This window comes from Amblyraja radiata, chromosome 1, assembly GCF_010909765.2.
Source record: "Amblyraja radiata isolate CabotCenter1 chromosome 1, sAmbRad1.1.pri, whole genome shotgun sequence".
In the NCBI taxonomy this organism is placed as follows: domain Eukaryota; kingdom Metazoa; phylum Chordata; class Chondrichthyes; order Rajiformes; family Rajidae; genus Amblyraja; species Amblyraja radiata.
The window spans coordinates 37,849,321-37,855,292 of NC_045956.1; the positions used below are offsets into that span (position 1 = coordinate 37,849,321).

A 5,972-nucleotide genomic window follows, 5' to 3' on the forward strand; every position below is an offset into this window, starting at 1 on the left:
GCTGCAAGGATTGTGTCTGGTAATTGTTTGCTTTCTTGGGCTGCAATAATATCTAGTGTGGAAATTGCCAGGGAGTCTGCCAGCCCCACTGGAGAAAAGCATGGTAAGCAATTATTGTCTTGACAATTTATGATTTATTTTAATTCATGAGGTACCATTGTTGTCAAATTTTAAAAGCAAGTTTCCAGTGTTTTAGAAGGTTATATACTCAGGCGTTAGAAGAAACTTGTATTCAAAATGCTGATGACGATGGGAGTTGGATCAGAATTAGGGAAGTAGTGAGTCCACAGTTTGAGGATCTGAGAATGATTGCTGAAGCTGGAGATAGCAAAATGGGTTCTTATTTTTTTAAAGATGAAAACACAAGGGAAAAAAAGAGCATGTAAATTGATTTTCTTTTTTTGGTGCTCAGAGATAACAGTTGAGGAACTTGAACCAAATAGTAAGAAGATAAATGAATTGAAAGATATCAAGATGGGTTGAAAGGCATTGAAGGTAAAAAGTGAACTAACAACTTCCCATTAAAATCAAACTATATTTTTTGCATCCCTGGAGATGCAAAGTGATCCCTTCCCACCCAAACCACTGCCTCCCCTGGTACTTTCCCTTGCAACTGCAGGAAATGCTACACTTGTTGCTTTACCTCCCCCCCTTGATTCCATCCAAGGACCTCTTTCCAGGTGCGGCAGAGGTTTACCTGCACCTCCTCCAACCTCATCTATTGCATCCGCTGCTTTAGGTGTCAGCTGCTCTACATCGATGAGACCAAGCGGAGGCTTGGCGATCACTTCGCCCAACACCTTCGCTCAGTTCGCAATATCCAACCTGATCTCCCGGTGGCCCAGCACTTCAACTCCCCCTCCCATTCCGAATCCGACCTTTCTGTCCTGGTCCTTCTCCATGGCCAGAGTGAGGCCCACCGTAAATTGGAGGAGCAGCACCTCATATTTCACTTGGGTAGTATACCACCCAGCGGTATGAACATTGACCTCCAATTTCAGGTGGTCCTTGCTTTCTCCCTCTTTCCCCTCCCCTTCCCAGGGGGGAAAGAGGGGGGGGGGAAAGAGGGGGGGGGGAAAGAGGGGGGGGGGGGGAAGAGGGGGGGGGGAAAGAGGGGGGGGGGAAAGAGGGTGGGGGGGAAGAGTGGGGGGGGAGGAAAGACTGGGTGGAAGAGGGGGGGAGAAAGAGGGGGGGGGGTGAAGATGGGGGGGGGAAAGAGGGGGGGGGGGAACAGATGGGGGGGGGGAAAGAGGGGGGGGGAAGAGGGGGGGGGGGAAAGAGGAAAGAGGGCGGGGGGAAAGAAAGAGGGGGGGGGGGAAAAAAAGAGGGGGGGGGGAAGAGGGGGGGGGGAAAAGAGGGGGGGGGAAGAGGGGGGGGGGAAAGAGGGGGGGGGGAAAGAGGGGGGGGGAGGAAAGAGGGGGGGGGGGGGAGAAGAGGGGGGGGGGGAAGAGGGGGGGGGGGGAAAAGAGGGAGGGGGGGGGGAAAGAGGGGGGGGGGGAAAAGAGGGGGGGGGGGAGAGGGGGGGGGAAAGAGGGGGGGGGAAGAAGGAAGAGGGGGGGGGGGAAAGAGGGGGGGGGGAAAGAAGGGGGGAGGGAAAGAGGGGGGGGGAAAGAGGGGGGGGGGAAAGAGGGGGGGGGGGGAGAAGGGGGGGGGGTGAAAGAGGAGGGGGAAAGAGGGGGGGGGAAAGAGGGGGGGGGAAAGAGGGGGGGGGGGAAAGAGGGGGGGGGAGGGAAGAAGAGGGGGGGGGGGAAAAGACGGGGGGGGGAGAAAGAGGGGGGGGGGGAAGAAAGAGGGGGGGGGGAAGAGGGGGGGGGGGGGGGGGGGAAAGAGGGGGGGGGAAAGAGGGGGGGGGGGAAAAAAGAGGGGGGGGGAAAGAGGGGGGGGGGGGAAGAGGGGGGGGGGGGGAAAGGGGGGGGGGGGGGGAAGAGGGGGGGGGGGAAGAGGGGGGGGGGGGGAAGAGGGGGGGGGGAAAGAGGGGGGGGGAAAGAGGGGGGGGGGGAAAGAGGGGGGGGGGGAAGAGGGGGGGGGGGAAGAGGGGGGGGGAAGAGGGGGGGGAAGAGGGGGGGGGGAAAGAGGGGGGGAGCGGGGAGGGGGGGGGACAGGGGGGGGGAAAGAGGGGGGGGAGGAAGAGGGGGGGGGAGAGGGGGGGGGGAAAGAGGGGGGGGGAGAGAAGGGGGGGGGAAGAAGGGGGGGGGGGGGGGGGGAGGGGGGGGGGGGAAAGAAGAGGGGGGGGGGGGAAGAGGGGGGGGGAAGAGGGGGGGGGGAGACGGGGGGGAAGAGGGGGGGGAAGAGGGGGGGAAGAGGGGGGGGAGAGGGGGGGAAGAGGGGGGGGAGAGGGGGGGGGAGAGGGGGGGGGAAGAGGGGGGGGGAAGAGAGGGGGGGGAACCAAGAGGGGGGGGGGAAGAGGGGGGGGGGGAAGAGGGGGGGGGAAGAGGGGGGGGAGGAGGGGGGGGGGAAGAGGGGGGGGGGGGAAGAGGGGGGGAGAGGGGGGGAAAGAAGAGGGGGGGGAGAAGAGGGGGGGAAGGAAGGGGGGGGGGAGAGGGGGGGGGAAGTGGGGGGGAAGAAGAGGGGGGTTTTAGAAGGGGGGAAGAAGAGGGGGAGAAGAGGGGTGGGAGAGGTGGGGGTGAGAAGAGGGGTGCGAGAAGAGGGGGGAGGAGAGGGGGGGAGCAGAGTGTGGGGAGAGGGGCGGATGGGGGGGAAGAGGGGGGTAGAGGGAAGAGAGGGGGTAAGAGGTGGGTAGAGGGGGAGAGTAGGGGGTAAGAGGTGGGTAGAGGGGGTTAGAGGGGGGGGGCAAGCGGGGAGGTGGAAGAGGGGGGTGAGGAGGGAAGAGGGGGGAAGAGGGGTGGGGGTGAGGAGGGGGAGGAGGGGGGGAAGAGGGGGGGAGAGTGGACGGGAAGAGGGGGGAAAGAGGGGAGCGAAGAGGGGGTTGGAGAGGGGTGGGGAGAGGGGGTGGAGTAGTGGGGGAAGGGGGGGAGAGAGAAGGGAGAGAGGGGGGAAAGAGTGGGAGGATAAGAGGGGGGAGACTCTCCCGGAGAGTGGGGGGGGAGGGGGGAGAGGGGTGGAAGTGGGGGGAAAGAGGGGTGGGTGAAGAGGGGAAGAAGAGGGGAGGGAAGAGGGGGGGAGAGGGGGCGGGGGGGAAAGAGGGTAGGGGGAGGGAGGGGGCGGGTCGAGGTGGGAGGGGGGAGGGGGGAGAGAGGGGGAGATAGGGGGAGGGGAGAGAGAGGGGGGGTGAAGTGGGGGGGAGAAGTGGGTGGGGAAGAGGGGGGTAGAAGAGGGGGAGTGAAGAAGGGGTGAAGAGAGGGGGGAGGGGAGGGAGGAGAGGGGGGAGAGGAGAGGGGGGAGAAGAGGGGGGGAAGAGAGGGAGGGGAGGAGAGTGGGGGAAGAGGGATGGAGAAGAGGGGGAGGTTAGAAGGGGGGAGGAGAAGAGGGGGGTTAGAAGGGGGAAGAAGAGGGGGAGCGAGAAGAGGGGGGAGGAGAAGAGGTGGGGAGAAGAGGGGCGGGGTGGAGAGGGAGGAGGAGAGGGGGAGGAGGAGAGGGGGAGGAGGAGAGGGGGGGAAAAGATAGGGGGTAGAGGGGGGAAGAGGAGGGGAGAAGAGGGGGGAAGAGCAGAGGGGGGGGGGGAGAAGAGGGGGTTAAAGAGGGGGGGAAGAAGAGGGGGGTAGAAGATTGGGGGTGAAGAGGGGGGGAGAAGAGGGGAAGAGAAGAGGGGGAAAGATGGGGGGGAGGGGAAGAGGGGGGGAGAAGAGGGGGGGGAGAAGTGGGGGGGAGATGACGGGGGGAGAGAGGGGGGAGAAGAGGAGGGGAGAAGAGGAGGGGAGAAGAGGGGGGGAGAAGAGATGGGGGAAGGAGAGGGGGGGAGGAGAGGGGGGGGGGTGTGGGGGAAAGAGGGGGGAGAAGAGGGGGAAGAGAGGATATGGGGAGAGAGGAGGGGGGGAAGAGAGGGGGGGTTAAGAGAGGGGGGCTGGAAGAGGGGGGGGAGAAGAGGGGGAGGTTAGAAGGGGGGAGGAGAAGAGGGGGGGTGGTTAGAAGGGGGGAGAGAAGGGGGGGAGAAGAGGGGGAGGAGAAGGAGGGGGGAGTAGAGGGGGGGGCGGAGAGGGGGGGTGAGGAGAGGGAGAGAAGAGGCAGGGAGAGAAGAGGGGTAGAGAGAAGAGGGGGGGGAAAGAGAAGGGGGAGAGAAGAGGGGGAGGAGGAGAGGGGGGGAGAAGAGGAGGGGTTAGAAGGGGGGGGAGAAGAGGCAGGGAGAGAAGAGGGGGTAGAGAGAAGAGGGGGGGAAGAGAAGGGGGAGAGAAGAGGGGAGGAGGAGAGGGGGGGAGAAGAGGGGGGATGAAGAGGGGGGATGAAGAGGGGGGAGAAGAGGGGGGGAGAAGATGGGTTAAGAGAAGAGTGGGAAGGGGGAGGAGAGGGGGTGAGAGGGGGGATGAAGAGGGGGGGAGAAGAGGGGGAGAAGAGGGGGGGAGAAGAGGGGGGATAGGGGGCAGAGAGGGGGGAAGAGGGGGGAGGGGGATGAGGGGGGGAAGAGGGTAGGGGGAGAAGGGGAGAGGGGGCGGGGAGAGGGGGGAGAAGAGGGGGGTAGAAGTGGGGGGAGGAGAGGGGGGGCGGGAGAGGGGGGATGAGGAGAGGGGGGGGAGAAGAGGGCGTGCGAAGAGGGGGGATGAGGAGAGGGTGGTGGGAGGAGAGGGGGTGAGAAGAGGAGGGGGTAGGAGAGGGGGGAGAGGAGGGGGGGGGAGGTGAGGGGGGGAATAGAGGGGGGAGGAGAAGAGGGGGCAGAAGAGGGGGGAGAAGAGAGGGGGGAAGAGAGGGGGGAGAAGACGGGGGGGTTAGAAGGGGGGGAGAGAATAAGGGGGGGAGAGAATAAGGGGGGGAGAGAAGAGGGGGGAGAGAAGTGGGGGGGGAGAGAAGATGGGGGGGGAGAGAAGAGGGGGGGAGAAGAGGGGGGGAGAAGAGGGGGAGATGAGGGGGAGGAGAAGGGGGAGGAGAAGGGGAAGAAGAGGGGGCAGAAGAGGGGGGAGGAAGGGGGGAAGAGGGGGGGAGAGAGGGGGGGAAGAGGAGGGGGTAGGAGAGGGGGGAGAGTAGAGGGGGGGAGGTGAGGGGGGGATAGAGGGGGGAGGAGAAGAGGAGGGGAGAGGAGAGGGGGGAGGAGAGGGGAGGAGAAGAGGGGGGGAGGAGAGGGGGGAGGAGACGGGGGGGGGGGGGGGTGAGGGGGGGAGGAGAGGGGAGTGAGAGAGGAGGGTGGGAAGAGGGGGATGAGAAGAGAGGGGGGGCAGAAGAGGGGGGGAGCAGAGGGGGGGGCGAGAAATGGGGGGGAGAAGAGGGGGGGGGTTAAGAGGGGGGAGAGAAGAGGGGGGAGAGAAGGGGGGGAGGAGAAGATGGGGGGAGAAGAGAGGGGGGAGAAGAGGGGGGAAGAGGGGGAGAAAGAGGGGGAGAAGGGGAAAAGAGGGGGGGAGAAGAGGGGGGGAGCGAGAAGTGGGGGGGAGAAGAGGGGGGGTTAAGAGGGGGGAGAAGAGGGGGGGAGAAGGGGGGGGGAAGGGGGGGAAGGGGGGGGAAACGGGGGGGGGAGAAGAGGGGGGGAGAGGAGAGGGGCACCGAGACACTATTAAGAAGTATAATAAAGTTTAGCGGGCATTTTATCTACCGGTCAGTTTTCCTGGGTCCTGAAAACTCCAATGAGCCAATCAAAATGCCCGGTCAGCGAAGGCGTTTGCCTACGGCTGCCCTCGACTGCCTGTAACTAAATAGCGATCCCACTCCACTGCACTACGAGTTAAAAAGAACCATGCTGACCAAATTTTACTAGCGGAAGATTTTTCAACATGCTGAAAATTTCCCACGACCTAGCTGATGCCGCGAGTATGTGGGAACTTCCCTCGAGCATGAAGGAGAGTTCCAGTGACCTCATAGGACCACCTGGGACCACGTGTCGACCATGCTGTGAGTTTGAGTCAAGGACAAACTCATCTAAACTCACTGATTCG

General features: G+C 63.7%; 1 pseudogene; it reads right to left on the bottom strand.

The window, feature by feature from the left end:
* Nucleotides 1-1,363: 1,363 nt before the first annotated feature.
* Nucleotides 1,364-3,183, bottom strand: LOC116973039 (annotated as a pseudogene).
* Nucleotides 3,184-5,972: the final 2,789 nt, after the last annotated feature.